Source organism: Chiloscyllium plagiosum, unplaced genomic scaffold (assembly GCF_037043375.1).
Source record: "Chiloscyllium plagiosum isolate Xiang-an unplaced genomic scaffold, Cpla_swu_hap1 HiC_scaffold_15, whole genome shotgun sequence".
NCBI lineage: Eukaryota > Metazoa > Chordata > Chondrichthyes > Orectolobiformes > Hemiscylliidae > Chiloscyllium > Chiloscyllium plagiosum.
In genome coordinates this window covers 16,769,372-16,784,501 of record NW_028270153.1, presented here as the reverse complement: position 1 = coordinate 16,784,501, position 15,130 = coordinate 16,769,372, and the positions used below count along the sequence as shown (strand labels likewise).

Below are 15,130 nucleotides of genomic sequence, written 5' to 3'. Positions count from 1 at the left end.
TGAAACTGCACACCGTAACTCTAAGAGGCACATCTAGAAAAGAAAATGTCAGTAATTTGATAAAACTGAAAACCTACCAAGATTTCATCCAGATGGTAACATGGAGGGAACATAGAGTCACAGTCACACAGCACAGAAACAGACCCTTCGGTCCAACCAGTCCATGCCAATCATGATCCCAAACTAAACTAGGCCTACCTGCCCATATCCCTCCAACCCTTTCCTATTCAGGTACTTACCTAAGTGTCTTTTAAACATTGTAGCTGTGCCCACACCCACCACTTTCTCAGAAGGTTCATTCCACATTTGAACCAACCTGTGTGCAAGAAAGGTTGCCCCACGTCTTTTTTAAATCTCTTTCCTCTTACCTTAAAAACATGCCCAGAGTCTTGAAATCCATCATCCGAGGGAAAAGACACCCACCATTATCCCTATCTGTACCCCTCATGATTTTATAAACCTCTATAAGGTCATCTCTCAACCTCGTACACTCCAGTGAAAAAAGGTCTGAGCCTATCCAGCCTGTCTTTGCAATTCAAAACTTCCGTATCTGGCAACGTCCTGATAAATCTCTTCTGAACCCTCTCAAGCTTCATAATATCCATCCTGTAACTGGGCGACCAGAACTGAAATCCAGAAGAGCCCTCACCAATGTCCTGGACAACCTCAACATGAATTCCCAACTCCCGTACTCAAAAAACAGAAGGAGTTGCTGTATGATAATGTCTCAAAGCATTTGCAGCCTGTGTTGCAGTGGGTGTTTGAGGATGGCGAGAGACAGGCAAGTGTGATATGTCATGACAGCAAATCTCCCTGACAGGAATAGCTATAAACACGACAGGACTGGGGGAGGTGCAAACCTGACTGACAGCACCAGTGCTCAAATCCTCAAACACGAGGAGATATCGGATACAAGAAATACAAATGAACCACGGGCAAATATTTGCCGATGACTGCAGTTTAAAAGAAATCCATTAGGTAAGATCAGAGATCATGATAAAATGGTCCAGACCGTCCGATAGCCAGACAGACAGTCGTTTCTGCAGCAGAGATGGGAGTTGCCCATTGGGACCTGGAGGAATCCCTGATGTAGCAGAATGGAAATTGAAGGTTCTGCTCGGTTAACTCCTTTTTTGCCTGAAACCCCTTGAAAGTATCTAATCAAATCTGAGAAACTAAAGGATTCTGCTGCAGGGTATTGACAGTTACTAGGAAACGTTAGACGATTAAAAACATTGTCGCCTAGTAATGTACCATACATAACCCCAGCCTCTGACTCAACAGCCCCTCTCCTCCTCCATTCCCTCCATCTCCAACTGGACCCTACACTATTTCCTCTCCCCTCTGGGAACTGACATATTCCCCTTCCCCCGACACCAGTCCCAGCCTTCCCCTCTCAACCTTGCTGAACCAAACATGTCCCTTTCCCCTTTACCAAACCCGAATCTCACTATCTCTCTTATCAAAGGTGGCATCCCACTCACTGGACTGGGGGCCTAACCCCATCACTAACCCACCAATCCTGACCCACCCTACCCTCGCCACCTGGCACCCTTCCCACCTTGCACTCTGGCTCCCTAGCCACCTAGCACCCGAACCTCACACTTGGCTCACATGCCCTTTCACAGCAGCTGTCAAAGTGATGGTCTGTGCTGCTGGATCTGTAAAAGCACAGAATATGGCAACTACTGCCATGAAAAAGGCAGTGTGGTTCAGTTTCTCAGTCCAGCCGCCCTGCACTACAAGGAACCCATTAGAGCACAGTTCATATCGCTGAAGGAGCTGTGATCAGAATTTCCTGTTAAAAATGCAGAACGTTAATTTAATGTTTGCCATTAAGAGCAGAGTGGGATTCAAACTGCAATTGCTACTCGTCAGAAAATCCCTCGCAATGTACCACGATAAATGCAAGTTATAAAGCTGTGCTTCAGTTACTTAAGGTGTTCAAGATGCATGGGGAAATAAAAAGGTGTTGTTGTGTAGTGGAATATGCTACTGGGGAAAGCAATGGACTGGACTCCTGGGAAGATGGCTTTTGCCCAAAACGTCGATTTTCCTGCTCCTCGGATGCTGCCTGACCTGCTGTGCTTTGCTAGTACCACTCTAATCTCGACTACTGGGAAGATGGGTTCAATTCTCACCATGGCAGGTGGTGGAATTTACGTTTAAATTAATAGACTTGCTTTGATTTCCGCATTCCAAGTGACGATGATCATGAAACAGTTAGCAATTGTCACAAAATCCCAGCTGCTTCACTAACATCCTTTAGAGAGGGAAATCTGACATCTTCACCAAGTCTGGTTTCTGTGAGACTCCAGATACAAAGCAATGCAACATGGTCACCTCCCAACAGTTCTCTGAAAACATGGAGCAAGCCACTTATTGAGGGAAATTAAAGGTGGGCAACAAACATTTGACTGTCATCAAGACTCACATCCCATGAAAGAGTCAAGAAATATGCTGTCGACAATGACCTCAAAACTGGATGAAACAAAGAACGTCAGGATTGGAAATCAGATGAGGCAACGCTATGCAAAAGTCACCACTGGCTATAATGCCCCCAGAGTAAGAGAGATAGATGCACAGGAGTGTTAATAACTAATTGGTAATAGGATCGGACTGATCATGTTGGCAAACTAGCAATCCAGAGAGCACATATGTAAATCTGATTGTGGCAGTTACAGAATTTAAATTCAGTTTTTAAAAAAAATCTAAAATGCCCTCAAGGTTATTGTGTTTAAAAAAAAAGCAAGTTCCATGGAAATAGACCCCAGCAACAGAAGATGGAGTAGCTACATATTGAGGACCTCTGCCCATCTACAAGCGAAAATTCATCCATACCAGTACTGTGGGTTTGAAATTGCTCTTCATTTCCATCATTACATGTGTGTAATAAATGCCTGTATCAGGGATGATGTTTATCGATGCAAGATTGGGGTAGTGTATGTAATGATGGTTGGTGCTTTCAACAACCACTCTTCTGTGGTATGCAGTGAAGGTCACTCTGTGAAGACAGAAGACAGGGTATAATGAGTACACAGACAAAAATTGTCTTTGGGAACTTTGTTATTCGATAAATTAAGTTCTGGTATACAGAGTGTAAAGGACACATGGAAGGAGTTGCAAATCATAGAATCGATTACTCGTGTGTCATATATCAGGTGGGTCTTTAATCTTTTTAGGATCTGCATCTTTCATAGTTTCCAGCTCCATTCAAATGATAGAACGGTTATGACAAAGAAAGAGAGACCATTCAGTCGGTTATATCCATGCCAGTACTCTGCAAGAGCAAATCAGCAACTCCCACTTTTTCTTATAAACTTGTAATATTTTTCTCTTCACATAATTATCTAGTTCCCTTTTGAAAGCCACTCACAGGCAGCCATTTCCAGATCTTAACCATTTGCTGCATAAAGAAAAATGTTTCTTCACATCCCCACATTTGGCTCTGTTGTCCACCTCAAATCAGTGTCCTCTGGTTTGTGATCCTTCAGTCAAAGAGAAACTTCCATTTACTCTGTCCAAATCCCTCATGATTTGCAGCTCATCTATCAAATCTTCTCTTAACCACCACTTCTGAGAAGAACAGTAGCAAATTTGAGATAAAAACGTGTTACAGTCTGGTTCTAATTCATGGTTTTTGCTCTGTTCAATCTTGAAACAAAAGAAATGATGTACTTTAAAGCCAGATGATTTTAAGTCATGAAAATGTGTCCTTGCAAAACATTTCTCTGTAGCCATTATGGATTATGTCCATAATATGGATCATGTCATTTGCATTAAATTGGTTTAAATTATACAAACTCACCACCTCTTCCTGACTTTTCAGTCTGTGCGGTGTTTCTTAGATTTAAAATCTAAAATGCCCCCAAGGTTATTGTGTTTTAAAAAAAAAGCAAGTTCCACGGAAACAGACCCCAGCAACAGAAGATGGAGTAGCTGCTTATTGAGGACCTCTGTTCCCTGTAACTTCATATCTCATGCAGATCACTCATCTCTACATTTTTGTGCACACACAACACTTTAAACATCTCTGCAGCGTTCAGACTTCATTCTTCACGTGACGTTCATCTGCAGATTAAGACAGGACCATCTCACTTTAGTAAGGCCCACTTTTCCAAGTCACGATGTTGCTCTCGAGACTTCTACCCAGATTTTAAGAGTTTTGGGTTAGCTTGTCCTCATCAGTGATTTGCTGCTATTTTTCATCTCCAAGATTAGTTAGCACTTTTAAAAATCCTGCTCCAGGTCCATTCTGGTCAAATCACAATTGTAAACATTTTTCATTTGGATACCCCCTGACAAAAGATCAGGAAACAGAATTTTGTTGTTTGCAAAATAAATAAATGAACAAAAGCAAATGTTTTTCTCAATTCACTCACAGGATGCAGGCGTTGTTGTCGGGCAATCATTTATCGCCTGTCCCTAGTTGTCCTTGAGGTGATTCCTTTCTGAAATACTGCAGTTCATTTGGTGTGGGTAGATGTAAATTACCATTAGGAAGGTGTTGTAGGATATTGACACAGCGACAGTGAAGGAACAGCAATAAATTTCCAAGATTGTGACTCTATGGTTGCCACTAACCACCTAAAAGCCTAACTACTTCAACAGGTTCCAAACAACCTGTTTTTCCAGGACCACTCAACGTAATGGGGTTTACTGCCTCAATAGGTTTTCCAAATCAGCTGCCTTGCATATATTAGTTGCTCCAGCATTGTAATAACATGTAGGTCATGAGGATGCTAGGTTGTCTTGAAACAGATGGTCTTCAGGGAAGGAGTAATTAAATCTATGAAGAAAATGTAATCCTTAACTGGACGTGGTGCGTGCCAAAAATAAATAAAGTGTCCCAAGTGAGTACACTAATCGTATTAGTTAATTTTCAAATGCCTCTAAAAGTGCCCAAACTAATCCATGAAACATGCCATAGCCCAAACCATGGTCTATAGCAGCAGTTCAAAAAGTGTGATCTGTGAACCACTGCTGTCTGCAAGAGCCCAAGGGACCCCCAAGCTGGCCTGACTCCCAAATAAGGAGACAGGCAACACCACAGCCGAGAACATACATAAGAACCAGCCATAATCCTCATTCGCACCACTCACATGACAACACACAAGACCACTCACATGTGCATGGCATGTTACCATAAGCATGAGCAGTGTAGTTATCTTGTCGGCGAGGACGGGTTGGACTGAAGGGTCTGTTTCCATGCTGTACATCTCTATGACTAGAGAAAGTGTGCATTATTGGCTGGGCCAGCACTTATTGCCCATCCTTAACTGACCTGCAGAGGGTGCTGGTGAGCTGCCTTGATCCACTGACTATAGTGCACCCAAAATGCTGTTTGGGAGGCAGTTTCATGATTTAGATGCAGTGACAGTAAAGGATTGTGATGAAGTTCCAAATCAGGATAGTACTTGGTTTGGAGGAAAATTTGTAGGTAGTAGTGTTCCCATCTAATAACAAGTACTGAAGGAAACTCAAAAAGTCTGGCAGCACATGTCAAGAGAGAGGAACAGAGTTCACATTGAGTTCAGTGAGCCACCTTTGGTTATTTCAGATCCCCAATACCAATACCCACAGTACTTTCCTTTTATTTTATATTCCCATGTATTTGCTACCCTTGTCCATCTAGACAGGTAGAGGTCATGGATTTGGAAGGTGCTACCAAGAGATGAGTTACTGTACTGCATTTTGTAGATGTGATGTACTGCTACCCACTGTGCATTAGCAGTGCAGGGAGTAAATGTTGAAGGTATTGGATGAAGTGCCAATCAAACTTCTGTTTCCAAAGGTGGTGTTGAGGTGTGAGTGTTCTTGGAGCTGCATTCTTCCAGGCATTGCAAAGTATTCCATCATGATGCTGGCTTGTGGCCAGGCTTCAGGCAAACAAGAGAAGAAATACTCACTACACAATTCCTCGCCTCTGATCTGCTCTCACAGGCAGTGTTTATACGAATGGTCCAGTTCAGGGTCTGGCCAGTGATCACCATCGAGAGGTTATAATAGGCAATTCAGCAATGGTACTGCCATGGAATGTTAAGGACATAAAAAACCCTGCAGATGCTGTAATCCAAGGTAGACAAGCAGGAAGCTGGAAGAACACAGCAAGCCAGGCAGCATCAGGAGGTGGGGAAGTCAACGTTTCGCGTGTAACCCTTCTTCCTGTTTGAATGCTAAGGGGCTTGTTTTTAGCTTCTTTCTAGTTGGAGATGGTCGCTGCCAGACACTGGCAGCAGAAATGGTCCACGTCACTTTTTAGTATAAGCCTGGATATTGTTCAGGTCTTGCTGCATGTATGAGCTGCTTTAGTATCCAAAGAGTCGCAAATTGTGCTGAACATTGTACAGATCATGAGTAGACATCCCCATTTCAGATCTTATGATGGAGGGAAGGTCATTGACGAAGCAACTGAGAATGGTTGGGCCTAGGACACTACCCAAGGCACACTTGCAGCCATGTTGAGCCAAGATGATTTGCTCCAACAACTACAAGCATTCTCCTTTGTATGAGTTTGACTCCAACCAGTGGAGAGTTGCCCACAATTTTCACTGACTCCAGGTGTTAGGGTCCCTTGATACTCCACCTGGGCAAAGGTTGTCTTGACGTCAACTGCAGTCACCCTCACCTCACATCTGGAATTCAGCTTTGTGTCGATGGGACCTGGGCTGTAAAGAGGCCAAGAGTTGATTGGCTCTGGCAGAACCCAAACTGAGCATCAGTGACCACGTTATTGCGACACAAGTGCCAATGAATAGCACTGTCAATGATCTCTTGCATCAGTTTGCTGAGTTGAGAGGGCAACAATTGGCCAGGTTGGAGTTGTCCTGCTTTTGTATACCTGGGCAACTTTCCACACTGCCAGGCGGATGCCAGTGTTGTAGCTGCACTAGAACAACATGGCGAGGGGAACAACTAATTCTGTGGCATAGTACTATTGTCACAGTTAATTTGGTTAGACCTGTAGGGATGCAAGTATTAGTTTCTCAAAATAATTCTGATGATTTTACAACATCCTTGAATGTTTCAAGTACATGTTCTACATTATTGTTTAGAACATGTAAACTTATCTACTTTTGTTTCCAGCCTGAATTATTAATTCACTTACATTTCATAAAGAATACAGAAATTTATTACATTAGTAGTTGAAGAAAAATATTTAGAGTGTCTTTATCGTTTACATGATGGATATTCCACCCATTAACTTCGTATTTAATTTGCAGAATCAAGTGTAAGAGAGCAGAGTAGGACTGCTAATAGTCAGCAGATGAAGGAGTTGAGAAAGCAGTACTTCTCAACAATGTCACGTGTATTGAAGATTCTCTGGATTAAATATAGAATGCATCCTCAAGCAGAACAGAACTGTGGATATTGCAAGAGGACATTGAAACCTTGAACACCAATACAGTTTATATACCGTAGCCCATAATGAGTCATACAAAAAAAATGTGCAAGACAAAAGCAACGGCTGTGGAATAATATAACACACTATCACATCTGCTAGCTCTCCATATTAACTGGAGCCCAGCAGCAATTTGCGTGACATCACAATGTGGTAAAGAAAAGGTCAACAACAATCTTCCAGAGGCTGCTCACAGCTGCTTTGGTAGATTGGAAACTGGTTTGGGACAGGGGAGATTCAGTGATAAGGAAATAAATTTTAAAAAAGAGCTGAATATCGGAGGAGTGCATTCGTGTATGTTCCCTGGAATGTATCGCAAATGAGCCAAGAGTCAGTTTATTGGCGACACAATGACCTAGCAACTCCTGCACAATTCAACAGTCAGCCTTTCTCCTGTGATACAATATGAATCATCTCTCCAGCATTCAGACCCTTTCCCTCCACCAACACTGCCAGTGTGTAGAGGAAGAGAGTGAAGGGAGAAAATGTGAGAAGGAAAAAAAGACAAATATACTCACGGACAGGGAGAGACAATTGTGGGATGCAGATAAACCAGATCACTAAAGAAAGAGAACACGATGGATCATAACATACCAGGGAGAGAGAGAGAGAGAGAGAGAGAGAGAGAGAGAGAGAGAGAGAGAGAGAGAGAGAGAGAGAAAAAGAGAGAGAGAAAAAGAGAGAGAGAGAGAGAGAGAGAGAGAGAGAGAGAAGCAAATGTACACAATTCATTACTGACAATTGATGTTGCTTCTGTGCTTTAGATTTATGGATAATTCAATGATTTGATTTCAATGTGAATAAGGCAGCAGAGTAGGAAATTCAGTGCTAACAAAATTGAACAAAGAAACTTTAAATTAAGCATAGGCAGCAATGTGCAAACGTCAGGAGAATCTGTAATTCAAAATAATCCTCAAAACCCCCATCACTGCATTCAACCAATCCTCAAATCAGACACACAAAACGTTCAACACGCTCAGGATGTCTGCACATTTTAAAAACTGCAATTCATCTGTGTGCTCAGCAAACTTCATTTATACAGTGAACACAAGTGAACAAATCCTTAATTTCAGTTTTGGGTATAGTCCTGGTCATGAGTTTAGTGCCTTATTCACAAAAGGGTAGCATTTTCTGGTAAATTGCAGAGGGACTTTTCCACTGTAGATACTGAGGCTAATTTTCAACCACAAAGATTATCATTTCAATGCAGGATCTCCTCAATGCTAACAGAAACCCTGTGATTACACAGAGTAGGTCATCTGCTTGCATAATTATAAAATTATGAAAGATGAAATAAAACTGGTAGAGCCAAGTGAGCCTTAAGGTTTTTGTAGTAATTCACTGTATAAGTGTAATTTTCCAAGCACAGAGCTGAATTGCAGATTTTAAAATGAGCAGATGTCCTTGATCATGTTCAACAAGCATGCAGTTGATTCAAGGGTTGGTTAAACGCAGTGCATTATGTCAATGCAGACCCGCAGTGGATGCCGAATAAGGGACAGAGTTCTGAAGGTGATTTGAAATTATAGATTCTTTTAACATGTGCACAGGAGGTTGACGCTTAAAATTGCTTAGTTCAAACAATCCAGCTTTGAGAGCAGTTCAATTTGCCATCTTATTTGCAATAAATTGGCTAATGATTTAAATCGAGCAAATTTTAAACACAAGAAAGCTGTCAATGATGGGCTGTGTACAAATGTCTCTGTGTTTGTCTGTCTGTCTGTCTCTCTCTCTCCCTCTGCCATCGCCACTCTCTGTGGCTTTGAAGGATAAGCTGGGGTCTGGACTGCAGCCTATACCAACCCCATACTATCTTTGTACAGGGTGCCTGCTACTTGGAATGCTCATTGAAGACGCTGCATGCCTGAACTCACTCCCTTGGGGCTGACAAGCCATTTTGGCGCAGCTCAGTTCACATGAAACGCTCTGCTGAGGCCCCAGAGTTGGAGAGGAAACTTCAGGCATACCACAATCCCTCCCCCATCCCCCATCAACCATCCCCCCCACCCCAAGAAGCTGTAAAACAGCTGTCCCTGACCACAAAACTGAAGAACCCCTCTTCCACCCCCCAACCCCCTCAAACTACACCCCTGAGTGGAACCTCCCCTTCCCACCAAAGCCTTCACTCCTATCCCTCCTTCTGCAACCCCTCCTAAAAGGTCACCTCTTCCCCGTATCAACTTAAATATAGAAGCCAAACAAAACTTTAAAAGCCACGTTGTACTTTTCAAAACGGAAACCAGGGTTTAATAAAACGTTTCACTACCAATCTTAAGTGATTTGTCATCTCGATACAACAGCAACTTAAAACATCCTGGGTTCTCAGGCAACTAAAGACAGTTGTGGCATTTATTTTTAATACATTAAAGAAACGCATGGCCTCCGATTTGAACACAGATGCCAAGCTGCATGGCACTGTGCTATTTTGATGTGGTCGAGGTGCCCAAATCTGATCTCTGACCGTGCAGAGATCTCTGGCACAGCGTTGACAGATGGGCCTCACCATCAGGCCAGTGGGGAATATCTGCTCAGAGTGCTGCAGTGGCTGTAACTTTAGCCAAGCATGTCATTAAAAAGACGAGAGCACTGGCAAAAAAAACCACACACATGCGGCAAAGCAATGAGAGCATAAAAAAAAAGGCCCAGCAATTAAAAATGAAACCACTCATGGTGCCCATTTCCAACAGCCATTCAATGTAATGGTGCTGGAAGGTGCAGGGATTTCAATTTTGGGCAGGATCAGGACTGTAATGTCCCTACCACTACACTATACCCCTCCCCCAAACCATCAACTAAAGCCCCCACCCCCGAAGTCAATTAGTTTGCTGATATTATGTTGCCGGGCTCCAGTACCGTGGCCAATCAGTAGCCATGGAAACAGGGCACAGAAGGAGGTAGGACCTTCAGGGAGAGGAGGTGAGATATTTGGACAATGTTGAAATTTTAAAAAAGGACAAAGGAATGAGAATGCTTTCACAGGCTGATTCACGGCAAATCAGGACTTGTGTTTTTTTTTATGGTCTGACAGGAAAAAGGAAACTCGTTTCCCGTTTTAGAAAACCACACATTATTCTTCCGAACATGGATTGCTGGTAATTTAGTTAACCTCCCAGTCCTAGAATTTTGAATTGGTTGTTAACCAAATCTCCTTTGAAGGAATAAAACCCAATTTCAAAAGGAGAACAGCTGACCGCTCAGTTCGAGAACAAGTTAAAATCATCTTCAGCCAATGCAGCACAAGTTTTTAATTCTGGGAACCGTTTATATTTTCCTGTCTTTTACCATTTTGAAGCAGTGATGGAACAAGTTGTTAGATTTTTCAAAAATAGTTTTTGTTCCCCACAGTAGAGTACAATTTTAAAGTCATAGGGGCTTGTTGTTAGCAGAATATGATTGTAAACCATAGGAAGACAGACTGGCATTTATATAGCACTTTTCACATGTGCTGAATACTTCAAAGCACTTGGCAACTAATTGAGCATTTTAGAAATGCAGTCACTGTTGTAATGCAGGAAATGTAGCAATCAATTTGTACACATCCAAATCCCAAAAAACAGCAATGCGATAATGAACAGTCTGCTTAAAATATTGGACAATACCACAGATAACTGCTTAATTGTGATATCCAATTTTTATATGCACTCAAACAGGCAGTTGGGACATCACGGGACACCTCCAACACTGTCTCAGTCTTCATATTTTTGTTCTGAAGAGGTGGGACCTTGACCCTTGTGCAGGCAAAAATGCTAGCAACTGAGCTACAGCTAACCCCTACCCAAATCGTCCAAGGGTGAATTTCTCAGCAGTTGAGCACAGATCTTATAAGGGTTGATCTGCTGTATGACCTTTGGGGTGAGGGGCAGGCAACATGAACACAGGACAGTATGGTCAGGCAGCAACCGAGGAGCAGGAAAAAAATCAACATTTCGGGCTGGAACCCTTCATCAGGAATGAGGCTCCAGCCTGAAACGTCGATTTTCCTGCTCCTCGGATGCTGCCTGACCCTGCTGTGCTTTTCCAGCAACACACTCAACTCTGATCGCCAGCATCCGCAGACCTCACTGTCTCTACAGGACAGTGTGGTTTACAACGAACATCCAACACTGTACCTTCAGAAGTGGAAAACTCAGTCAACATTGAACGCTGTCACCCCACCCCCGCAACTGCGGAAACAACTGCTTTGGCCAAGATCAGATGACTCTGAAAGGTCTCTTCCTCAGCACTTTCTACACCCATGATCTCTATCACCCAGAAAGACAAGGGCAGTAGGAACACCATCACCTGCAAGCTCTCCAAGTCACACCCAATCCTTCATTATCAATTTAAGTCAAAATTCTGGAACTCTGTCCCCAGCAGCATTCCAAATCTATCTGCACCACAGTGGCTAAAGAAGGCCACCTTCTCCAAAACAATTAAGGACAGGCAACAAAAACAGCCCAGCCAGTGACACCCACACCCTGGAATTGAATAAAAAGAAGTGGGGTTTCAGCCTGGAATCCTCGGGTACCACAGCAGAGTGAAGGAATTCAGGAATCAGTTCCAACGCAAGCCGGCTGAAGCAATGCTTCAATAAAGCCCATTGTCCCACATGAATGCCTGCACCACTTCGGCTGAAATGGAGTGGGGATGGGAGTAATGCAGGCTGAGTGTTAGGCAAGAACATGCAGCTGTGGTTCAATTAAAGATCGCCCACAGGGAATTCGGGAGGAGAGCCGCTGTGCTGAGAGTACCCAATCTGACATGCAAAGACCAACCTGCAAATGTGAGAGAAGGAGGTGCAGTGGACAGCGAAGAGGGTTACCTCAGAATACAACAGGATCTTAACCAGATGGGCCAATGGGCAGAGAAATGGCAGATGAATGGGTTCAGCTCAAGGTAAAGAATTTGTGTGGCTTTTCTTTTAGAGACAAGTGTTTAAAAATCTTCACTTCAGCAGATTCAAATGTCCACCATACTCAAATAAAGCATCCGCTAAAAACTCATTTCCAGAACCACCCTCACCCAATTTAATGAAAGTGGCATTGTTAAACAGAAAATAAAACTGTGGATCAGGCATTCGTTAACAAGGAGCCAGCTCTACAAACTGGCCAGGCCTTGCAGAAACCAGCAGCCTGGACTACAAATCAGTTCCTGCCTGCTCATCTGTATGTCAGCGTCAAATAACTCATGCTTTCATGACTGAAAGCTTACCGCAGTGTCGAATCAGGATGCCCACATTCCAGAATTATTTTGAAGTCTCCAGGAATGAAAGTTTTTTTCTTTCCTGTTGCATTAAATTTTTCCTCCAAAGACTCTTGTCCATTAAATGATTAAAACGTTGCCCTCTTTGGGCCAGGGAAAAAGATTGTTCCCTTGGCTGAGGTAGTTGGAGGGAGGTCAGTGATGAAATCACAAGGTGTACATCCACAGTTGGCAGCCTGTATGCTTGTGTATGTGTGCACATGCATGTTGATTGTATCCGAGTACCGGAAGGTGTGTCTGCTTGCATATACACATATGACAGTTAAAGAATCCCCTACACTGCAGTTCAGGCAATCAAGTCCACATTGACCCTCCAAAGAGCATCCCACCCAGATCCACCCCGATCCGTGTAACCCTGCATCACCTGTAGCTAATCCACCTAACCTGCACATCCCTAGACACTGGGCAATTTAAAACAGCCAATCCTCCCAACCTGCACATCTATGAACTGTGGGAGGAAACCAGAGCACCCTGAGGTAACCCAGACACAGGGAGAATGTGCAAACTCCACACAGACAGTCGCCTGAGGATGGAACTGAACCCGGATCCCAGGCACTTTGGGACAGCAAAGTTAACAACTCAGCCACAGTGCCACCACAAAGAACATTTATGTAGTACCTTCATGATTGCTTGTCACCCCAAAGTGCTTTATTTACAAGTACTCCTAGCCAACAGTAAGGGCATTTAAATGGGCATTGGACATACATATGGATAATAATGGAATGGTATAGGTTAGATGGGCATCAGATTAATTTCGCAGATTGGCGCAACATCGCAGGCTGAAGGGCCTGTACTGCGCTGTAACAATCTACGGTCTATGTACTTAATTGACTGTAAAGTACTTGCCATCACAGTTGCCAGATGGTTAATTTGTTCACAGCATGTTTCCAATAACCAGTTCTTTTTTGGCGATAAATGCTGGCCAGGTCAGATGCAATAACACATCTACCTCTTCTTCCAAAAGTGCACTAAGTTCTTCTATGTCCACCTGAGAAGGCAGAGAAGGCCTTTCTTTAATGCCTTAGAGCACTGGAGTGTTGGCCTTGAATCTTGCATTTAAATTCTGCAGTAGGACTTGAACTCAACTTCCGGACGCCAAAGCAAGAATGCTACCTACGTATACCAATGGAGCCAGAGTGGGCAGTTGGCGCTGTGAATGTGACAATACCAGCAGACTGGTAGACTGTGGTCAAGCTAGGACCAGAAGGATAATGACAGGAATATGGAACGACAAAATGTACAATCCAAACCAATGAGAGTGAAATCTTAAACAAAAACATATTTTGCTGGAAAAACTCAGCAGGTCTGGCATCATCTGTTGAGAGAAATCAAAGATGCTGAGGTTTCCAGCAATTTCTGTTTTTGTTTCCAATTTCCAACATTCACAGTTCCTTTGGTTTTTTTGGGGAGAGCAAAATTGTCTCCATTAGCAGCCAGTTGGCCAGGATTCTTGTTATTTAACAGATTTTTCTAAGCTACCTGTTCAAAGATGTTATTACACACCTCTGGAGCAGGTAGGACTTGAACCCAGGCCTCTCAGTTTGGAGTAGAGACTCTACCTCTGCACCACAACAATCCCTTGTCCAGGTTATTAAACTCGCATATGAATTAGGAGAAGGAATGAGCCAGTCCATTCCTTGAGTCTGCTGCACCATTCAATAAGGGCATAGCTGATCTGATTACTCCTCATTCTCATCTATAAACAATAACCTTTCACCCCTTCCTTATCAAGAAGCTACAGAAAAAGATGTTGTGAGAATTGAAAAGGTTCAGAAAAGATTTACAAAGATGTTGCCAGGGTTGGAGGATTTCAGCTATAGGGAGAAGTTGAGTAGGCTGGAGCTGTTTCACCTGGAGCGTCAGAGGCTGAGGGGATGGCCTTACAGAGGTCTATAAAATCATGAGGGGCATGGATAGACAGAATCTTTTCCCTGGGGTGGGGGAGTCCAGAACTAGAGGGTTTAGGGTGAGAGGGGAGAGATATAAAAGAGACCTAAGGGGCCACTTGTGTGTATGGAATGAGCTGCCAGAGGAAGTGGTGGAGGCTGGTACAGTTGCAACATTTAAAAAGGGATTTGGATGGGTATTGGAATAGGAAGACATTAGAGGGATACGGGCCAAATGCTGGCAAATGGGACTAGATTAGTCAGCATGGACGAATTGGGCCAAAGGGTCTGATTCCATGCTGCACATCTCTATGACTCTATCTCCCTTTGAGCAAGACAGAGTTCAAATGATTCGTGACCATCCAAGAAAGAAATTCTCCTCATCTTACCCTTAAATAGGCAACCCCCACCATGCCCTGGATTCTCCCATAGAAAAGAATAGCCTTTCGATATCCACTCTGTCAACACACCTCAGGGTCTCAGATGTTTCAGTCAAGTCACTTCTTGTTCTTCTAAACTCTGGGAGATAAATAACAACAATAACCTTCTACTAGCTTTCCCAATTAATTTTTTTACTTGCATGCTAACCTTCTGTGATTCA

At 43.2% G+C, this 15,130-nt stretch overlaps 1 protein-coding gene across 7 annotated transcripts in view; it reads right to left on the bottom strand.

Moving 5' to 3' along the window:
- Window positions 1-15,130, bottom strand: part of LOC122560241 (zinc fingers and homeoboxes protein 3-like) — an 89,495-nt gene that overhangs the window by 36,646 nt on the left and 37,719 nt on the right. The window contains exon 2 of one of the 7 annotated variants that reach the window (XM_087994773.1): window positions 2,842-3,004. The exons of the other annotated variants lie outside the window; for them this stretch is intronic. The gene's annotated coding sequence lies outside the window, so the exon portion shown is untranslated. The remainder of the gene's footprint in view (window positions 1-2,841; window positions 3,005-15,130) is intronic. 7 annotated transcript variants of the gene reach the window in all.